This window comes from Gopherus evgoodei, chromosome 5, assembly GCF_007399415.2.
Source record: "Gopherus evgoodei ecotype Sinaloan lineage chromosome 5, rGopEvg1_v1.p, whole genome shotgun sequence".
NCBI lineage: Eukaryota > Metazoa > Chordata > Testudines > Testudinidae > Gopherus > Gopherus evgoodei.
This window is the reverse complement of record NC_044326.1, coordinates 88,376,461-88,397,792: the sequence shown is the minus strand read 5'-3', so window position 1 is coordinate 88,397,792 and position 21,332 is coordinate 88,376,461. Positions and strand designations below refer to the sequence as shown.

At 41.6% G+C, this 21,332-nt stretch overlaps 1 protein-coding gene across 3 annotated transcripts in view; it reads left to right on the top strand.

Annotated features, from left to right (window-relative positions):
* The window catches only part of SMAD1 (SMAD family member 1), a 75,593-nt gene that overhangs the window by 6,675 nt on the left and 47,586 nt on the right, over positions 1-21,332 (top strand). The window contains exon 1 of one of the 3 annotated variants that reach the window (XM_030564970.1): positions 17,001-17,054. The exons of the other annotated variants lie outside the window; for them this stretch is intronic. The gene's annotated coding sequence lies outside the window, so the exon portion shown is untranslated. Of the gene's footprint in view, positions 1-17,000; positions 17,055-21,332 lie in introns of those variants that run through there. 3 annotated transcript variants of the gene reach the window in all.

The window sequence follows — 21,332 nt, the reverse complement described above, 5'->3', positions numbered from 1 at the left end:
ATTTGTGCCTGGGATCTTTTAATATTAACAATGTGGCCACTGTTGCACCAGCTCTATACTTGACTTCCATTGAAATGACAGTTTAACATTGTGGTGATATGACTCCAGGGCTGTCCAGTGTAGCAATGTTATGTATGAAATACCTGGCATGTTTAAACAGTTGCAAGATAATTAAGATCCTAGATCAGTGGTAGGGAAGTGTTTTATTTGTTCAGTTGAATCTCTGTTATAGATTTATAGGGAAATTGTCTGGCATTTACTCGAGAATAACTATTCTTATTTAGCTATTCCAGAATGACCCCGGCCTCCATGTAGACACTCTAGTCTGAAATAAGTGACTTTATTGTGGAATAATTACTCCATCTTGGAAGTGAAGTTACTATTACAGAATAAAATTGCTTTTATTCAGGAATAGTGTGTCCGCATGGGGAGTTATTCCAGAACCCCTAAATTATACTGGAGCTGTTCCAGTCAATTTCCTCTTGTAGACATGGCCTCTTCTGGAATACAAGGGAAAAAGAAAATTATTTTTAAACATGCCTTCATAAAATTATATTTAGGTACTGTTCAGAGCAGTATTATCCAAAGGCAAGTGTTACTGCTGACTTGGCATATGAGTAAATCATTAATGTGGTTCACCAGTAATTTTTAAAGCATAATTTCATATTTTTGTGCTTAGAGGGACTTTTTTCCTACATGGCAACAGATGTGATTGTCTAAATATGTTAATGCAGACAGTCTTAATTAGAGCTGTCTATTGCAGATAGTTTTAAATTATAAATTTAGACTATTCAGAAATATTTAACTTGCAAGTTTTGTCATTGAAATGTTACACCAAAGTGATCAGCACAGTATTGCATAACTTAGAAATTGGTATGCATTTAAAAACATTGATTTGATATTTGATAGTGCCTCATTTGTTTTCTCCCGCCTCACTCAATAATGTTGTTGAAAAGGGGAGTGATTGGTAACAGCTTTAAGCTCACAGACATTACCTCTGAGTACAAAACCTTTGTGATAAGGAAAGTGCAAATGTAGTAGTATTTGATGCTTTTTATTTTTTTAGCAGATAAAAGTATAAATTGAGTTTCAGAATTTAGACAATGCATTATAAAAGCTGGCTATAGTCATATACAGTGAACCAATTTAACTAAAATCTGTTTAGAAACTTACTTAGTTAAACCAGTGCAAGCCCTACATAGGCATACTTTTCAACTGGGTTATATCAAGTTAGCTTGCACTAGTATATAGGCTTTGCACTGATTTAGCTGAATTGAGTTTTTTTAACTCATTAATTAACACAATGCAATTTCTGTGTGGATGAGGCCACAGAATATTGTTAGGACTACTGTGGCCATTTTAATTACAGGAAAAATGATACATTAATTGGAGAGGGACAAACAGAGTTGGTACTAGCTACAGTTATGTGATTATAGTCTTATTTATACACACAAAATTAGACACTGAAGAATCAAATACTAATGTCATTTCAAAATTGTCGTAAAATGTTTAAAATATTCATATTATACATTAAATTAGCAGTATTTGCAGCACACTGCATATGTAGCATATTATTCTACTGTAGAGGCTTATTTTAAGTTCACTACATTAGGTTATAGTAAATCTTTGAGTTTCTCAGGGTACGTCTTCACTACCCACCGTATTGGTGGGTTACAATCGATTGCTCGGGGATCGATATCGCGTCTCATCTAGACGCGATATATTGATCCCTGAACGCGCTTATATCGATTCCGTAACTTCACCAACCCAAACGGAGTTGTGGAATCGACAGGGGGAGCCCCGGACATTGATCCCGCACCGTGAGGACGGTGAGTAATTCGATCTTAGATACTTTGACTTCAGCTATGTTGTTCACGTAGCTGAAGTTGCATATCTAAGATCGATTTTCCCCCATAGTGTAGACTAGCCCACATACTTCTTAAATATGCCATGTTAGTGTGCATGTACATGAATTGTCTGCCTAAAATCAGCAGTGTTTAATGTTAAACCTACTGTAATTGGGTCAAATAGAGAGGTGACACAATGAAATTATTTAGGTGGAGAATCATTTGTATATAAATGAATCAAAGTAAAGTAACTTGTATGTAGCCATTTTTTTGTTTAAAGCAGAAAAGTTGGCTTAAATGTGAAATGTGTCTAAAGAGTCCTGTTGTGGTTTCCACATGTAAACGTGTTTGGGGGAGGAGGTGAAACATTTGCTGTGTTTGTTCACATTCATGTGTTAATGAACTGCATATTTATCTTTTATTCTACCAATACATTGCACTCTTTATGTAATTAGGTTTCAGTGTGGCTTGAGGTGGAAAGTAGTTAAAATTGAAAGCTTCCTACCTTGCATGCACCCATGGCTAAAGACTCTCAGGTAAAGCAGATTTGATTAATGGATAAAATATACAGGTTGCAACTTGCTTATTTCCTAGATACAGTGGAAAGGAGGCTCTCATATTTGTTTCCAAAGCATAACTGAGTAAGAAGTGAATCTAGGACTTGCTGAAACTCTTAAATCTCTTGCTGTTCCTCCTGATCATTCTTTAGTAATTTTCTGTAAGCTTGGGGGCATGATTGAGTTCCTATCAGTCTGTCTAGGTATGACACACAAAAGATAATGAATAATAAAAGGCTTTTCTCACTCCCCTTTCCACTGGCCATCCCCAGCATACCAGAGAATCACAAACCACATTTGCATTCATGTTTCTTTACAAAGAAAAATGGCTTGCAAAACAATTTTTTGCTCATTCTTTGCCCAGTTATGCTTTTAAGGTTGCTGAGCAGTTTCGTGAGAGACAAGAAAGGTGTTAATGGTCTAGCTGAAGACTAATTATTTTAAATTAGGGAAGATTCTGGTCCCATTCCTAGTATTATGGGGTGAGTGGCATTGTACATCAAAGCAGATATACAACTGTGTAAACAGTGTTTGTTTTCTTTTGAGACTAAGGACTTTATACAAACTTGGCAACAACAGTACATTGTTACTTCTGTAGCTTTTTTTTTTTTTTTTTTTGTATGGGAATGTAGTCTAGTTTGGAGAGCTGGTAGATTTTTAATACTTACTCTACCTGTAATTGTACTACCTTAGAGCAAGAAATAGTCTCTCTTTTCTTATCTGGTCCTTCAGTCACTTTCCAAAGTGGAGGGACAGTTGGAAAATGAGGGTTTCCTCCCAGGGATGTATATAATGCAAGGAGGCAAAATGATGGCAAATGACAGTTTTGTTCCTTTAAGTACAGAAATCTCAGAGAAATGTTGAGAACACAAGGAGTGAAGAGATGGGATGAGCACGCGTGTTCAACTTTTAAGGCTCTAAGAAATTTGGTTATTTTTTGTGCTCTCTCATTTTTGACCCGAAACCAAGTATGGTGAAGAGCTATTTTAATGATATTTTTGTCTTGATCAAAAGTAGGAAACGGAGAGAGAACCTGTTCTTGTGACAATTCCATCCAGAGTAACACATTTCAATAAAGCCATTTGAATTCTTAAATGATTAACAATGCAAAATCTCTGTGAACTGTGGGGTTTTTCACTAGTGAAAACACCATATTCTTTTAAGGTCTTCAGGTCTTACTGCTTATGATATACATTGAGCCTGAAAAGTATCAGAGGGGTAGCTGTGTTAGTCTGGATCTGTAAAATATCCACTTCGTCGGATGCTCCAAAACGTCTGTTAAGTCTGTAAGGTGCCACAGGATTGTTTGCTGCTTTTATTGAGCCTGAAGTCCTTGTATTTGACAGCACACTTCCTTTGGTTTTCTGTATTGCGTTTCTGTTGTGCTAATGGAAAGATAGACAGGCCCTAGGCACTATGCTGGAGAAACTTTCTCACTGGATTCAAAACCAACAGTTTAGCTGAATCAGCTTTAAAATCAGAGTTGTGTAACCAGCTCTTCAGCTCGCATAGATCAACACCATTGAAATAGATGTTGACTTACATTGGATGGGGGTTTCCCGATTTGCAGTCTCCTTCCCTGATCTCTAGACATCTAACTCCATTAGCTTTTTGCTAGTGAGGATGGGACCTACATTGGTTCTTAGAGGATATTACTGTCAGTGACCTATTTTAGTAGAACTATGTAGAATGAAGACCTGGTGAACACAATGAAGAACTATACTTTCTCTAAAAGGTGGCCTTAACGAATACCTTAAGAAATCTAGCTATGTGTAGGTTACCGTCTCAGCAATTACAGCTTCTTGTTTTGCATTTTTGCCCATTGCTGGTTTTGCAGTGTAGCATCCTTAATAATAGGTCCTTTATTATTCCTATTGGTGTTGATGTGTTCAGTGTTTCCATTTGGGATGTAGGAGGCAGAGGAAAAGTCTTTGTATTACCTTAAACGTGTAAGCTATAGTTTGTGTAACTTCTAGCATTAGATTTTAATCTAGAGAAGTCTCTTTTTTGAAATATTTAAAACACAGATATTAGTTTCAAGCCTTGAAGCATGCTTTCTGGACAGATAGGAGAGAGATCACTTAAAAAACAAAAGTTTGACCTTTAGTAACCCAGAGCAAAAAACAGTGGTAGTTTAGGAGGGTTCAAGTGTTTGCTAAACTTTGATTATTCAAAAACAGCTTGGGCAAAGTTTCTCTCTGGAGGAGAGAAACATTTGGCCAAGGAACAAGAGACAAGTATTGCATTCCATCCCTATCCGTCCATCCAAGGTGAAGTGCTAGTGCCTTGCAAGTCTGAATTATTACTTAAAAAAAAAATCCTTGTCCTGGTGTCACAAGGTGCTCTCTGTTACCCAGGATGCTGTGCTGTCTAGTCTGCTTTTGTCACCTCATGGTCATAAATATACCGAGGCTATTTTCCTTTCACTATATGTATCTTCAGCAAAGAGTTCTGTGGCACCTTATAGACTAACAGACGTTTTGGAGCATGAGCTTTCGTGGGTGAATACCCACTTCATCAGATGCATGTAGTGGAAATTTCCAGGGGCAGGTATATATATGCAGGCAAGCTAGAGATAATGAGGTTAGTTCAATCAGGGAGGATGAGGCCCTGTTCTAGCAATTGAGGTGTGAAAACCAAGGGAGGAGAAACTGGTTCTGTAATTGGCAAGCCATTCACAGTCTTTGTTTAATCCTGAGCTGATGGTGTCAAATTTGCAGGTGAACTGAAGCTCAGCAGTTTCTCTTTGAAGTCTGGTCCTGAAGTTTTTTTGCTGCAGGATCCCCACCTTAAGGTCTGCTATAGTGTGGCCAGGGAGGTTGAAGTGTTCTCCTACAGGTTTTTGTATATTGCCATTCCTAATATCTGACTTGTGTCCATTTATCCTTTTCCGTAGCGACTGTCCAGTTTGGCTGATGTACATAGCAGAGGGGCATTGCTGGCATATGATGGTGTATATTACATTGGTGGACGTGCAGGTGAATGAACCGGTGATGGTGTGGCTGATCTGGTTAGGTCCTGTGATGGTGTCGCTGGTGTAGATATGTGGGCAGAGTTGGCATCGAGGTTTATTGCATGGATTGGTTCCTGAGCTAGAGTTACTATGGTGCAGTGTGCAGTTACTGGTGAGAATATGTTTCAGGTTGGTAGGTTGCCCGTGGGCGAGGACTGGCCTGCCACCCAAGGCCTATGAAATTGTGGGATCATTGTCCAGGATGGGTTGTAGGTCCCTGATGATGCGTTGGAGAGGTTTTAGCTGGGGACTGTATGTGATGGCCAGTGGAGTCCTTGTTGGTTTCTTTCTTGGGTTTGTCTTGAAGTAGGAGGCTTCTGGGTACACGTCTGGCTCTGTTGATCTGTTTCCTTATTTCCTTATGCGGGTATTGTAGTTTTGAGAATGCTTGGTGGAGATTTTGTAGGTGTTGGTCTCTGTCTGAGGGGTTAGAGCAGATGCAGTTGTACCTCAGTGCTTGGCTGTAGACAATGGATCATGTGATGTGCCCGGGATGGAAGCTGGAGGCATGAAGGTAGGCATAGCGATCGATAGGTTTTCGGTATAGGGTGGTGTTAATGTGACCATCACTTATTTGCACCGTGGTGTCTAGGAAGTGGACCTCCCGTGTAGATTGGTCCAGGCTGAGGTTGATGGGGTGGAAGCTGTTGAAATCGTGGTGGAATTTTTCCAGAGACTCCTTCCCATGGGTCCAGATGATGAAGATGTCATCAATGTAGCGTAGGTAGAGAAGGGGCGTTAGTGGACGAGAGCTGAGGAAGCATTGTTCCAGGTCGGCCATAAAAATATTGGCATATTGTGGGGCCATGCGGGTGCCCAACACTTCAACCTCCCTGGCCACACTATAGCGGACCTTAAGGTGGGGATCCTGCAGCAAAAAAACTTCAGGACCAGACTTCAAAGAGAAACTGCTGAGCTTCAGTTCATCTGCAAATTTGACACCATCAGCTCAGGATTAAACAAAGACTATGAATGGCTTGCCAATTACAGAACCAGTTTCTCCTCCCTTGGTTTTCACACCTCAACTGCTAGAACCGGGGCTCATCCTCCCTGATTGAACTACCTCATTATCTCTAGCTTGCCTGCATATATATACCTGCCCCTGGAAATTTCCACTACATGCATCTGACGAAGTGGGTATTCACCCACGAAAGCTCATGCTCCAAAACATCTGTTAGTCTATAAGGTGCCACAGGATTCTTTGCTGCTTTTACAGATCCAGACTAACACGGCTACCCCTCTGATATATGTACCTTGTATACTTCCATTTTTGTCCTCTCACACACAAGATAACACAGGCACCTTTCAGTAGAAGCTTTTTTCCATGCAGCCTCCCTTTTCAGCACAGCTCACTTTCTGAACTTCCCTTCTGAGTGCCTTCTTTGGTTTTGTGGAGTAGCAGACTTGGTTCCTGAGTCTGTGATCATCAAATGCACTGTACTTTTGTATCTTAGGTTCTCGTGCCTTTCCTGGTGTTCTTAAAGAATTGCAGAAGAGCTTTTATTATTGAGCCCCATTTTTCTTGTATTTTTCATAAATGTTGCAAGGAAAATGTTGTTACTTTAAGGCTTCTTATTTTACTGTATAAATGGCTCCTATCATTGCTATGCATCAGCATCCCTACCGTGGTGTCTAGGAAGTGGACCTCCCATGTAGATTGGTCGAGGCTGAGGTTGATGATGGGGTGGAAGCTCTTGAAATCGTGGTGGAATTTTTCCAGAGACTCTTTCCCAAGGGTACAGATGATGAAGATGTCATCAATGTAGCGTAGGTAGAGAAGGGGCCAATTGCACAAGTTTCTGTGGCTAGCTGTAATATTGCGTTAAGAATATCATTTCTGCATTCAGACTTAACACTGTAAAAAATTCCTCCTTCCTGCCTCTTCTTTCTACCTATAGCCTCCCAATTACGTCATGAGCCCAGTAATTACAACCCAGGTGCTTACATTCCTGCAGTAGAAAGTATTTAATTGTTCATTGCTGAGCCAGCAGACTACTTCATGCTGCAGCACCATCAGTGATCAGGGTGCTGCTGCTAGCACTCTGTCAGATCTGGTTATCACTGAAGTTACTGCCCCAAGACAGCTACAGGAATTATCTAGTCAGAGATGAAGATTCCAATCAGGAGTACTGCAGCTCCTTAAACCACCTACTGAGGCCAGGTGAATACTGCAGACTTCTGCTGGTGTAACTAAATCTATCAGAGAGATAGATGTAGATTACAATGGTGCAGCTGTGCCCTCCCTGCAACAAAAGAAAACCACTCCGAATGAGGGATGGTAGCTTCATTGCCAGGAGCGTGTCTCTCGCCGACACAGCGCTATCTGCATTGGTGCTTTTCGTCGTTAACTTTTGTTTAGTGGGGTGGGTTTTTTCACACCCTTGACCAACAAAAGTTGTAGTAACATTATGTGGACATAGCCTAAATGGAACTGATGTAGCTATACTGGTAAAAGTGCAGATTTGCCATGATAAACGTCATCCATGCTAGAATATTGGTAATGCCTTCCATATGTGGACCTGGCCTAAGGTAGAACATATTTACTCTTTTCAAAATACTGTTAAATTTATCTGATGGCTTATGATCAGTAGAAAAGCTTTTCTCTTGCTACTTAAAACAAAGGGGGAACTAATTTTAAAGTTGCTGGTAGAACTTTTAAGAATCCATTTAGGAGTCCTCTTAAAAATAAAGGCTGGCTTTACGACAAACATCTGCTAATGAAGGAAAGAGGGAGGAGTAAGATGTTTGAGGATGATATACCACTGTAAGCTAATAAGTCTCAAGTACTGTAAAGTCCAGGGAATTGATAAACCATCTCCTGCCTTTTTCAAGGCCTCTCATAAGGAAGTTTTTCTCATAAGGAAATTTAGGAAGCAATTGCTCTTGCTTTTTAGGTCACCTTTAAAGAAACACTTTTTTTGCCACTTATCTGTATAAATGGCCTCAAATTTATTTAAATATATCTTCTGCTTCCTTGAAATTTCTGTTTAATAATTTACAGTTGCAAACTCCTTAGGCCCAGGGTAGTGTCATCCTATGTTTGCACCTCTCCTAACAGAGGTGGGATCCTGATTGGGGCATTTGAATGAACCGCCAGTTTAAAATACTTCTTAGACTTCTTGTTACAGTCCCAAATATGCCGAAGTTTCTAGCTAAGAGAGAGAAGGGAGAAGCTGAGATTTGTTGTGTGGTTTTTGTTTTTTTTTTAAATAACCTTCAGAAAGGTTTGACTTCCCTCCCCATTTTTCTTTATAGACAGTGAAGCCATCTTTGTATGTCAGAGGGACTGGTAGTGGCAAACTCTGTATCATTTCAGATAAATCATGTTCACCTATAGGATGTGAACCATGTATTTTGAATGTTTTTGTATATAAATACACAATTGTATTGCAGTGTTGTCTTATTGTAATAGTCATTCTACAATTCTACAAGTACTTGCCATTTACGTGTTGCAAAAGGTAATAGTGTCAATGATTAGGAAGACTGTCTACTTGTATTTTGTGCTGGCTATGTGTGTTTTTGTTTGGATGTAGTTTTAGGGTAACCATTACAGTTGCTATCCTAATGAATTTAATTGTTGGGCTACACAGTTTTAGAAGCATCACAGAACTTCTCTAGTCACCTATCAGTTTGATATTAGACCTGTGGACTTGTTTATATGGGGTGAATAACTTGTTCAAGACAGAGTTTTGGAAAAAAATTCTGCTTTTGTTCACAAAGTAGTGGTAAAATGGCTGAACCACTCTTTATTTTTTTTCTTATTGAATTTGTAAGAAGGTAATAATATGGCTGAATCCACGCACAGCTTTTTTCCATATAATAGTGTAATTGAGCTGATTGGAAAATATTTGTCCTTTATTTGCAATGGAACAAGTATTGACTTCTGAAAATTTTCAATCGGCTCTTATTGTTAACAGGCGGTTCATAAGTACGTCCCTGGTTTTTATATCCTGCTGTGTAGACAGAACTGCATAAAGCCCCATCAGTTGTAATCAGATACCAGACATAGTTGGGTACACCATCATTAACATTTGTAGACCACCTAGAATCTAGCCTTGATGTAACTGTCCTAAAGCCTCAGACAAATTGGCCAGTGAACTTCTTCGCATAGCTTGTTGGCTGAGAGTCCCTTCCTGACCATGCCCCCACTTCCACTTCTTCACATTCTCCCAACCAGAAATGCTACCCACTTGTGTCCTCATGTGGCAAACAACCTGTGGCTTGTGGACTGAGAGCAGAGTAGTGAGGGGCGGGGCACCTAAGCTCCTCATAATGTTCCCATAGAAAAGGCCGTATTTCTCCACCAGGGTTCCCCTTTCTCAATCTCCTGGCTAACTGGCAGGTGGGAAGGCTGGTCTCTGCCTTTTTTTGGGTGGCGGGATGTTGTTTGATTAGTGCTTGCCCTCTTTAATAGAACAGTGCTGTAGCAGGGAAAGTGGGCACCTTCCTCAGGCTGGGAGTCAGTAATGGGACAAGGGACAGTGGAGCCATCTTAGGCCTGGTCTACACTTGGGGGGTGGGGGAGGGAGGGTGTCAATCTAAGTTACGCAACTTCAGCTACGTGAATAATGTAGCTGAAGTCGATGTACTTAATCTACTTACCATGGTGTCTTCACTGCGGTAAGTCGATGGCTGACTCTCTCTCCCTTTGACTCCTCCTGCACCTCTCTCCCTGGTGGAGTACCAGAGTCAACGGGAGAGCGCTTGGCAGTCAATTTATCATGTCTAGACTAGATGCAATAAATTGACCCCCGCTGGGTCGAACGCCGCCCATCGATCAAGAAGGTAATGTAGACAAGCCCTTGGACTGATATCTCCTAGAATTTGTCTTTATCATCATGCTAATGCACTCACCAGCTGGCAAACCACAATTGGCTTAGTCAGGGGTAGTCAATAGGCAGACTGGGGGTCTAATCCAGACTGCCAGGTGCTTTTGAATAGACCCCAAAATCTTATTTATTATTGTTGTTTTTCTCTGGAGTCTGGGCCTTGACTATACCTTGGTCAAGAGGTCTTGAACCTTGACAATAAAATAGACTGCCCCTGGCTTGGTAACTACAGGTCACAATTTGATCAACCCCAAGTGAACCTTCAGAAAGGGGCTTGCATTCACTAAACCATAGGTGGCTGTACAGCTGTGGACACAAGTTTGGAGGTTGGGGGAAAAGCTGAAGAGACCTGTGGAGTGGCGAGTATTTCAATAGGTGGGGAGTGGAATGGCAGGAGTGTTGAACTGATGAACTGCAGAAGGTTTCTTGGCAGAGGCAGCTATGAGCTGCAGCTGATAGCTCTATTCCCAGCATTCCCTGTCTCCCAGTGGTAGAACTATTTTAAACACTGTATCAGGCATGAGCACTGAAATGATTCAGACTCAGTTGTTTATTCCTGAAAATCAAGGCCTGTTTGGAACATCTGTTAGAGCCCCTGATTATCACAGGAAGAAGCTCTTTGTATAGATGTAAAATGCATTCATTTCAAGTGATCGAGGGGGAACAAACTAGTTATCTAATGTAGACAAAACTTCAATTCATTATTTAAAGCTATCTTTGTGCATATAGGGACTGAACTGTTGAGTGAGGGAGTTATTTGTTTTGTGTAAATGAAAGCTTAGGTGGCTCTTTGAGTATGTAGGTGCCCAAAGCTCGGATTTTCTTTGACTAGGTGTTTCAGTGCCGTGAATGTGACCTGTGCCGCCTCAGGCTCCTGTACAAGGGGATAAAGGGTGGAACAGCCTTGACCCTCCCGCAGTTCCCCCTTACTGTCCACGGCAGTAAGATGGAACCTGATGACTATTTTTTGACCTGCTACCCTTCTCTTGCTTCAGACTCATCTTTTATGCATAGTTTGAAGAAATACTTATTCACTCTTATTTTATTAACTGTATTGTTCGGAAACTTCTGACAAAAAACAAAGAACAAAACAAAGACCACCCAACATAACAGGAGGATTTCCCCCATTTCCTCAGGTACAGTGTCTTGAGCCAACTGCCATGTTTGACTCTCAGCCTTCGAGATTTAATCCCTTTCTGATGCTATGGACTCGTATCCCTTGCCCCGCTGCATCGGGCTGTAGCCCGGGGCCTCAAGCCCTGCCATCCAGGGCTGAAGTAGAAGCCTGAGTCACTTAGCTTCATATTGCTCTCTGTGACATGGGGCCCTGGGCAGTTGCCCTGCTTGCCAGCCCCTAATGCTGGTCCTGGCTTTTATATGCAGAAAAACTGTTGTTGTGGCGTAAGTGGGCTGTGGAGTTTTTGTAACATGTTGGCGAGGGGGAGGAGGGCTCAGAAAAAAAGAAGATTGAGAACCCCTGGCCTATGCCTTTTCTGTCTGGGAGAGAGCCACATCCGTGATAAGTACTAGATGTGTAAATCCTTCTCATTGAGGACTTGCAACTTGAGGGACAAATGGCTGCAACTACGTCGACTTGAGCAATTGATGTGCATTAGTGTATCACAGCAGACCAGGAGGAGACATCACCTCCAACGAACCCAAATAGGGGGCCAGGGGTCCTGATTTTATAGGGACAGTCCTGATTTTTTGGGTCTTTTACTTATATAGGCTCATATTACCCCCACCCACTCTCCTGATTTTTCACACTTGCTGTCTGGTCACCCTAAACCCAAATGGTTGTTTTCAGCAAGTGCCCCTCGAAGCAGGCACCACATAAGAAGTCTTGCAAAGGAAGGCAGAGAAGAAAACTGTCAAAATAGATATCGCTCACATTGACTCTGATTACCCTGGCATCTGGGCTGTCAGCACCAACTGCTGCTATGTCAACCCCGAAACTGCTGCCCTTCTGATATCAGTGCCAATAAACTCAGCACTGGCCTCGGCCTCTGCATTGGCTCCTCAGTGAACAGCACTGCTGTTGTTGGACCTCGCCCTGGTGCCTCAACACAAAGGTGAGGCTGAAAAGAAGGGCCAAGCAGAGCCAGACACCTCTCTCGGCATAGAGAGGGGAAAATAAATCACCCTTCCAAGGACAGGATGCCTAAATCTGTGCCTGGAGGGTGGCACTAATTAAAATGGCACCGATGAAGTATTTACTGTGGTGGTGATTATGGGATGAAGGTCCACCGTCCCATCCTGTCCCCCCTGAGCCATCAAGATCCCCTCTGGGGGCATCATTGGCACCTTAACAGCACTGGACTTTGAAGAGGAGACATCATCCCTCAGCCCCACTGTTTAAAGAATACTTCTCCACACCACCACCCTGTTCCTTCTTCCTAGTGTCCAGCAGGGATACTTCCCTGCTATCCTTTGAGAGTGACCCAAAGCTTGCCAGAGATCCCTCTCCTCTTGGAGCAAGTGTCACAGGATGCTGGGGAGGAGTTAGAGGAGATCATTAGAGAAAGCCAGTTGCCTGCCAGAACAGCCTTACAGGCAGCCATTGATGCCTCTGATGTGATGGTCAGGTTGATGGCACTGGCTATACCCATGAGGCGAACCTCCTGGCTTTAGCATCAGGAATATCAGGAAAGATTCAGGACACCATACAAGACCTTCCATTTGAAGGAGGTGGAGATCTTCAGTAGAAGAACTGATGAGCGCTCCGCTCCTTAAAGGATGCTAGGGCCACCCTCGGGTCACTGGGGAACTACATTGTGCAGGGAGCAAACTGTTTACCTGTAGAAGATACTGCCATTCAAGCTCTCCACAGCACCAAGAGTCTTCACAGAATGCATACTGGTGCTAGTGGCCCACCTGAGAAGGCAGGGCATTCACTTCTACCCCTGTCTGGATGACTAGCTGCTCAGAGGGAAATCACATCAGGAGACTTCAGTGAGTTTGGAATACACCCTATCTCTGTTTGCTCAGCTGGGTCTGCTGGTGAATAATGAAAAATCATCTCTTGCTCCCTCATAGGAACCGTGATGAACTCCAGGTTTGAAAGTGCATATCCACCCGAAGAGGACAGGTTCCAGACATTACATCCATTCATTCTTCAGCTGACACTAAAACAGACTACGACAGCATGGCCTTGTCTGGCAATATTAGCCACATGTCAGCCTGCATGTACAGGACACCATGATTTACCGGACTTCATCTGCAGCTCCTCCAGGTCAGTCTGTTCCTCAGCAAGACATTAGACAGGATGGTTTCTATGCTCCCAGCATGTCATTGCAGAGCTGGCTTGGCGGTTGGACCCAACAAACACACTGATAGAGGTACCCTCCCTGACAAGGACACTCAAAGATGTGTCTGGGCAGGCTGGGGAGCTCATTGGACCATCTGCAGAAAAGTCTACGGATCAGGTCCTTTAATTCGGAGTTGGAGATGACTATCCTGGAGCACAGAGCTATCAGGCTGGCTGTGTGGAGTTCTAGCATGTCCTCTGGAATTTGGTAGTGCAAATCTTCATGGATCGCACAGCTATGGCCTGCACTAAAAGAAAAAAGGGGGGGCACCTTCTCACCCCTGTGGTCTGGGAGGCCATCTAGTTCCAGACTTGATGTCATCAGAACAAGGTCACACCAATGGCTATTCACCTCTTGAGAGTCGTCAACAATCTGATTGCCCTCTATGATGAGATAACTGGCTCTGTAGATATGGGGAAAGCAGTGGACATGGTATATCTTGATTTTAGCAAAGCTTTTGATATGGTCTCCCACAGTATTGTTGCCAGCAAGTTAAATATGGAATGGATGAATGGACTATGTAGTGGATAGAAAGCTGGCTAGACTGTTGGGCTTAACGGGTAGTGATGAACAGCTTAATGTCTAGTTGGCAGCCGGTATCAAGTGGAGTGCCCCAGGGGTCGATCGTGGGGCTGATTTTGTTCAGCATCTTTAATGATCTGGATCATGGGATTAATTGCGCCCTCAGCAAGTTTGCAGATGACACTAAGTTGGGGGGAGAGGTAGATATGCTGGAGGATAGGGATAGGGTCCAGAGTGACCTAGACATATTGGAGGATTGGGCCAAAAGGAATCTGATGATGGTCAACAAGGACAAGTGCAGAGTCCTGCACTTAGTAAGAGAGAATCCCATGCAATGCTACAGGCTGGGGATTGACTGGCTAAGCAGCAGTTCTGCAGAAAAGGATCTGGGGATACAGTGAATGAGAAGCTGGATATGAGTCAGCAGTGTGCCCTTGTTGCCAAGAAGGTCAACAGCATATTGGGCTGTATTAGTAGGAGCATTGCCAGCAGGTTGAGGGAAGTGATTATTCCTCTCTATTCAACACCGGTGAGGCCAGGCTTGGAGTATTGCGTCCAGTTTTGTTCCCCCCATTGTGTAAGGGATGTAGACAAATTGGAGAGAGTCCAGCAGAGGGCAACGAAAATGTTTAGGGGGCTGGGGCACATAATTTATGAGGAGAGACTGAGGGAACTGGGATTATTTAGTCTGCAAAAGAGAAAAGTGTGGGGGGGGGGTTGATGGCAGCCTTCAACTACCTGAAGGGATGTTCCAAAGAGGATAGAGCTAGGCTGTTGTCAGTGGTGGCAGATGACGGAACAAGGAGCAATGGTCTCAAGTTGCAGTGGGGGAGGTCTTGGTTGGATATTAGGAAACATTTTCACAAGGAGGGTGGTGTGGTGAAGCACTGGAATAGGTTACCTAGGGAGGTAGTGGAATCTCCACCCTTAGAGGTTTTTAAGGCCTGGCTTGACAGAGCCTTGGATGGGATGATTTAGTTGGTGGTGTTCCTGCTTTGAGCAGGGGATTGGACTAGATGACCACCTGAGGTCTCTTCCAACCCTAATATTCTATGATTTTAACTTAGGAATGTCCTGAGCAGACAATCTGTGAGCAACCATGAATGGTCCTTGCACAGATTGATAGTGGAGCTGATATTCTATCTTTGAGGATTCTCCTGATAGACTTGTTTGCCAGCAAGGACAATGTCATATTTTTATAATTTTTGATCCATGCCTTTCTACCTGTTCACCTAATTCCCCAGGTGATTTCCAACATCAGCAAAGATAAGGCCATGGTCATTCTCATTGCCTCTCTGTTGGCTAAGGTAATTTTGGCTGACAGATCTCTTAAAAATATCCATTCAGTCACCAATCCAGCTTCTGGGCTGTCTGGACCTGATCTCTCAGCACAACTGCCTGATACTATATCCAGACCCAGAGTCACTGCATCTGACAGTACTTCTGTTGGTTGGCTGAGTACCACAAATAGGGTCTGCTCCTTCCAGGTCCAGGAAATACTTGTTCAGAATAGGGAAATATCTATCAGATGGATGTAGTTATGGAAGAGGTTTTCAATACAGGTGGCCAAGCATGATCTGGGACCTGCTCAGGCCTTAGTACCAAAGACCCACGACTACCTCTTATGCTTGAAGCAGGCTGTGCTTCCATTCAGCTCTGTTTAGGCTACCTGATGGCAATTTCACCTTGCCGTGGGTTTGTATAGTAGTTTGATTGTTTCTCATCCCCTGGTATTAAAGTTTATCAAACTTTTACATCACCAGTCAGAGAACCTGGAACCTCAGTGTGGTCCTTCTCAGAATGTTCTGCATATGACCTAACTCTGACTTCAGCTGAGAGTGAGTGAGTGAGCTTATGGCCAAATCTCAATTACAATTCTCCACAGGAACAAGGTAGTGCTGAGACCTGACCTGAAGTTCTTTCCTAAGGTATTCTCAGATTTTATTTAAACTGTCGATCAAGCTTGTTGTCCTTGCTGAAACCACCACTAAAAGAAGAAACTACTACATGTGCTCCAGGAGTTTGCTTTCTTATGTAGCTAGAACCAGACCATCCAGGCTATCACCACACTTATTTATTTTATCATTCTTAACTACCACAGGCTTCAAATTGCAAGGCAACTGAGAGATTGTTGCAGCTGTCCCATCCTTTATGCCCTTGTACAGGAGCATGAGGAGGCACAGGACATGTGACCAGCAGCATCTGTTGAGGCTGTGCATAAGTCTGTGATCTTGCACATGTGGGGTGTATGTACACCTACAGTGGGATCCACACAGAATACATCATCTTGAACATCACCTGTTACTATAAAAGTTTAAGCACAAGTTGTCAGCGGGTGGGGGGGGAGGAGGAAAAGATATTGGCATGACCAGTTAGCAAAAACTCATGCAACTCAGTTCTTGTCCTTAGCTTTTTTGGGGCCTATCTGCAAAGGAGAGAGGGGACCTGATTTGGCATGTGATTATTCCTAGCTAAGTTAGAAAGTGTCAATAACTAATCAATTGCATGTTAGTGGAGCTCACTGAAATTCTGCAGTTGGCATGAAGAAGAACTGATTGTCTGCTCTCAGTCAGTCAATTAGTGTGAAAAATGTACAAGTGAGCCCATCATCCCAAGTAATATTTCTTGGTTTAGAATAATGTAGGGCACATTAATAATGGAGAAGCTCAGATAAGAAAATGATACCTAATGACTTTTACTTGTCTTGATTCCTGTTCTTAGAACATAAACAAAATAACCCACAGAAGCAACCAGAAGACCAGGAGAATATATTGTAACAGTTTCCTTTTATTGTATAATATCTATATTTCCTGTAAGCATAGCAGGGGCATGTGTTTTCACTTCCTTTAAAATTATCCTGTTGCAGTGTGCTGTAAGGTCTGTTCGCTACTGTCTGTATATCAGCGCCTTCATCCCTTGGATCAAAATCCTCCAAGGCCTTAATGTCCAGGATGGAGGAAAACAGCAGTCATGAAATTGTATGTATGTATGTATATATACTTTGATTTCAGGGTGTTCTAGGTATTTTTGCTTCATTCATCAATTTTCTAGCTTTATTTTATTCCTCAAATATAGGCTTGTGCCCCTCTGTTTGTGATTTCAAAAGGAGGAGCACATCCAAGGTTCATGGACCCTTGCTGTATCATTCCTTGAAGGCAGTGGTTACAAAGTCTCCATTTGTCATAGGACTGGTTGAGATCAATGAGAGTAGTACAGGCTTGTGCTGCAGGTTTCAGCCTGGGTGCGCTTTCCCTTGGGCCCTGCAGCCATAGCAGCATGATTCTTGTCAATGCCAAATTGCCTGTAGCTGGGTTGCCACCCCCCTGCATGGTGTGGGACAGTTGCTTGGGGCAGTAGTAAGGGTTTTGCTGGTGCGATTGTACTGATATAGCTCTAATGTGGATGCAGTTGTAGCAATATACAAGTGTTTATGCTGGTATAGCTTATGCCATTTCAGGGGACCAGGATAAGCTATAATAATATCTAGCTTTTGTATGGCAAGGCCGTTGCCGGGGGGTCCAATGTGTGTGTTCTCACATCACAACATGAGTTTTGATCACTACCACCTGGGATCTAGTAGGTTGGTTGTTTTGTTTTGTGACTATTAGGTTTTTTTTTTTAAATGAATTATCTGAATATGAATAGCTAAGCTTTCTGATCTGGTCTTCCCTGAGTCTACCAAGCACTGTCTGGATGCATGGATATGCTGTTTCTCCTGTAAATCTCCAATTTTTTAAAAATCTTCAGTTTATGAGCTATAAAGAAATTCCAAGCTTTCCCATCTTTGCCTCTTTTTTGCTTGATAAGAGTGTGGCATACTCAGGTGGATTGTCAAATATTGAATAAAAGATAGTGCCAAAGTGCACTTTCTGTGGTTTGAAAGTGTAGCTGCTGTTCACTAATTATTCAGTAAGCCAAGACTGAACTGGTCTAATGAAATGTGGAAGTCCAGTCCTAGTTTTCAAGAGACCACTAATGCCATGCAGTAGTTAAACAGACTTTTCATTGAAGGGTGGAAATCTGGCAGATCTTGATGTTTATTTCAGTGATTGTATAAACTTGGCTTTTGAAGCTATATTATCTTTAAACACTTTCTTTGTCCAGAATGCTACATTTGTGGTCAGATGGGTTCTCATTACAACACTTTAAAGGGACTGCTGGACAATTTAACTGAAGGATTTAATAAAACTCAGATCTTTCTTTAAAATGAAGTAGCTGAGGAGATAGAGTAATGATTGATCTATATTGTATTTAATATAAAGGTGATTTAAAGTTTTATAAAATTCTATCAGTTGAAAAAAATAATTTAGAGAATTTTCTTAAGAGATGCTTTGGAGATTTAAATGCTATGCATATAGCTATGTTTAAAAAATTTTAGTAGTAAAATGGAAGGGAAGGAGCTATTTCAGGAGTTTGTAAAGATAAAGAGTTTGTAATTATTAAAAGTAGATATTTTAAAGGATTATTTTAAAATAATATTGACATGGTTTTGAAGAGTCTGTTTCTGTGTTGTTGAACTTTGATTAAAACATATCCTACCGTATAAATACATTTATTTTTTTTCTTTCAGATTTTGTCTTGTGTACTTTGATAAAGCATTGTCTGTCCCCATTTTAGAGATGAGAAGGGTAAGGTACAGAGATAAATTACTTAATCTCTGATACATGAGATCAGGATCAGACTTTAGAAAAGTTCTAGGCTTTCCTACACTTTGGTTTTGGTACTATATAGAGGCACAAGTGCAAACCCTTTGTGAAGATTCATTGTACTAGTGTAAAAAGTCATTGCAGCTTTACTGGGTTTGCATTTGATATAGCTATTCTGATGCAAAATATCCCATTGTAGGCAAATCCTAAAATGGACCAGCAGACTATGATTCTATTCCATCTCCCAATCCCATGTGAAATGCACTGAACTATGCTGCCTTCTGGAATTAGACAAAATAAATCTTGTGTTTTACAAGCTTGATTTTAACACATGATGATCTGGCTTCCTAAATTTTATTTGCCGTTTTAAATGTATGTTTTAACCTTTAAAAAAATAAAAATTCCTGAAAGTGACAAATCAACAAGTTTTATTCAGCTCACCTGTAAAGGAAACCTCTCCTGCCCTGCCCTGCAGAATTAGAGGGAAATGATTTTTTTTTTCAACTGATAAAAAGAAATAAAATCCCATGCCCTTCCCAAAGGAGGAATTAAACAATTGGGAGAATGGCGTGGAACCATGTGTTGGTTTGTAAAAGGATATGGTTTGTAAAGATGTTTCCTTTGATGCCTGTGATGAATATGGATGTATTTCCGCTGCAGAGGGTCCTGATTAAATTAAGCAATTAGAGCTGACCAGACAGATCTAAATATAGGAAGAGGTTTCAGCTATCCTGCCTTTGTGTGTATTAACACACCCACACAGATGTGTTTTTGTTATTGTTGTAAACAACACCTGTTTTTTTAAAGACAGTTCATATTGTCAGGAAAGGGAATGATCTCTGTGTTTACTTAAAGCCCCTGGTGTGATTTTTTTTTTTTTTATGATAAAAGGAAAGACACATTTTCCCTTTTTTACCTCTTGATTTTTTTTAGTACTGAATTTAGTGTCTGAAATGCTTATCTTGTGATTTACAGGTGTATGTTACAAGCTTTAATTATTTTTTTATTATAAAATGGTCATAAATTGAGTTTCTGAACTATGTAAAACTGACAGGCCGTAGTCCAAATTATTTGGTTTAGAGGCTTTTCTGTTCTTTCAGGACTTAGCTTGTGCTTGCTATTAATTTGGGCCCATTGTATGGTACTCCGCTCCCTGAGTAATCTCCGTGACTTCACCAGGAGCACTTGTGAAGTTGCTCTTTAGTGTAAGTAAAGTTATCAGAATCTGTAGCTCAGAAGGGTAAGCTGGTGTTACAGACAATAAAATCTCTTGCTGCCTACTTTGAGGACTTCTCTCAGCTCCCATTGAAGGAAGATTGGGTATGCATAGTTGGTCACACTTAAAGGATCCTAAGAAGGTACAGGTTTAGAGGAGGTGTGAAAAATGGTCTGTTCTCTTCTGTAATGTTCCACACAAAAATTAGTATACAGATTGTGTAAAACTTGCACACAAATGAGAGAGATTCTGTGATCCATTGCGGTGCAGTACTCTGATCCATGGTATTTGTAATAATAGCTTGTACCCCATGTATACACCTATAGCTGTAATTGAATCAGTGACAATTCAATTCTCCCATGACCTAGTTCGAACATGACGAAAAACCAAATCTTTTCACTGGTTGCTGCAAGAATGGGGGGGGGGGGGCAAAGGGAGAGCTTTTCATAAACTAAGCATTCATGCTGTCTTGTTCTGCTGCAGCTCCTTTTTAGCCAAGAAGCTACTAACTTTGGTATGGTTACTATAGCAGCACAGCGGTAGTACCATAGTGTAGATGCTCCCTATGTGGATGGAAGGTATTTCCATTCAGGTAGGTAAACTTCTCCCCCCACCTTCCAAGTGGTGGTATCTGGGTCAAAAGAAGAAGTCTTCTGTTGACCTAGCCAGGTCTACATTACCTGGGGTTAGGTCAACTTGCTACAACACTCAGGGGTGGTGTATGAATTTTTCACCCCCTTGAGTTCTGTAACTAGGTCGCTCTAAATTTTCTATGTAGACTAGGGCATAGTTTTGTGTGGGAAAATATTTTTTTGTGGGGAGCCAAGTGGGAACCAAAAGCAGAGAGGAGCCACTCTGATTTCTGTTTCAAGTACTAAATATTGTTTCAAAAGAAATGAATTGCTGTAAATAGAGTGACCAGATGTCCCAATTTTATGGGGACAGTCCCGATTTTGGGTTTTTTTCTTGTATAGGCTCCTATTACCCCCTCAGCCCCTGTCCTGATTTTTCTCACTTGCTGTCTGGTCACCCTAGCTGTAAAGACGTGAGCTTCTTTCAGAGAAGTGAATCAAATGACTGTTTTCTAAGAAGCAAATTAAAATCTCTTGTATTATCTCTTTATACCATTAATAGCTAATGAAGATTGAGAAAAGAACCATGGAACTAGGTGTGGAAAAATGAATGGAAAAAACCTCTTAGGGGTTGTGTGGATTTCCTTGTTTCCAATCCCCCTTGGCAGTCTCACAATTTTAATGCCTGAATTTGTTTGGTTTTTATTGACTTGTACACATTTTAAAACCTTTTTACTGGAATTCTTTATTTTGTCTGCCCCACTGAGCACTAAAGTAAACACTGAAGTCAGTACAAGAGTCAAAGCTACCTCTGTGTTTGTC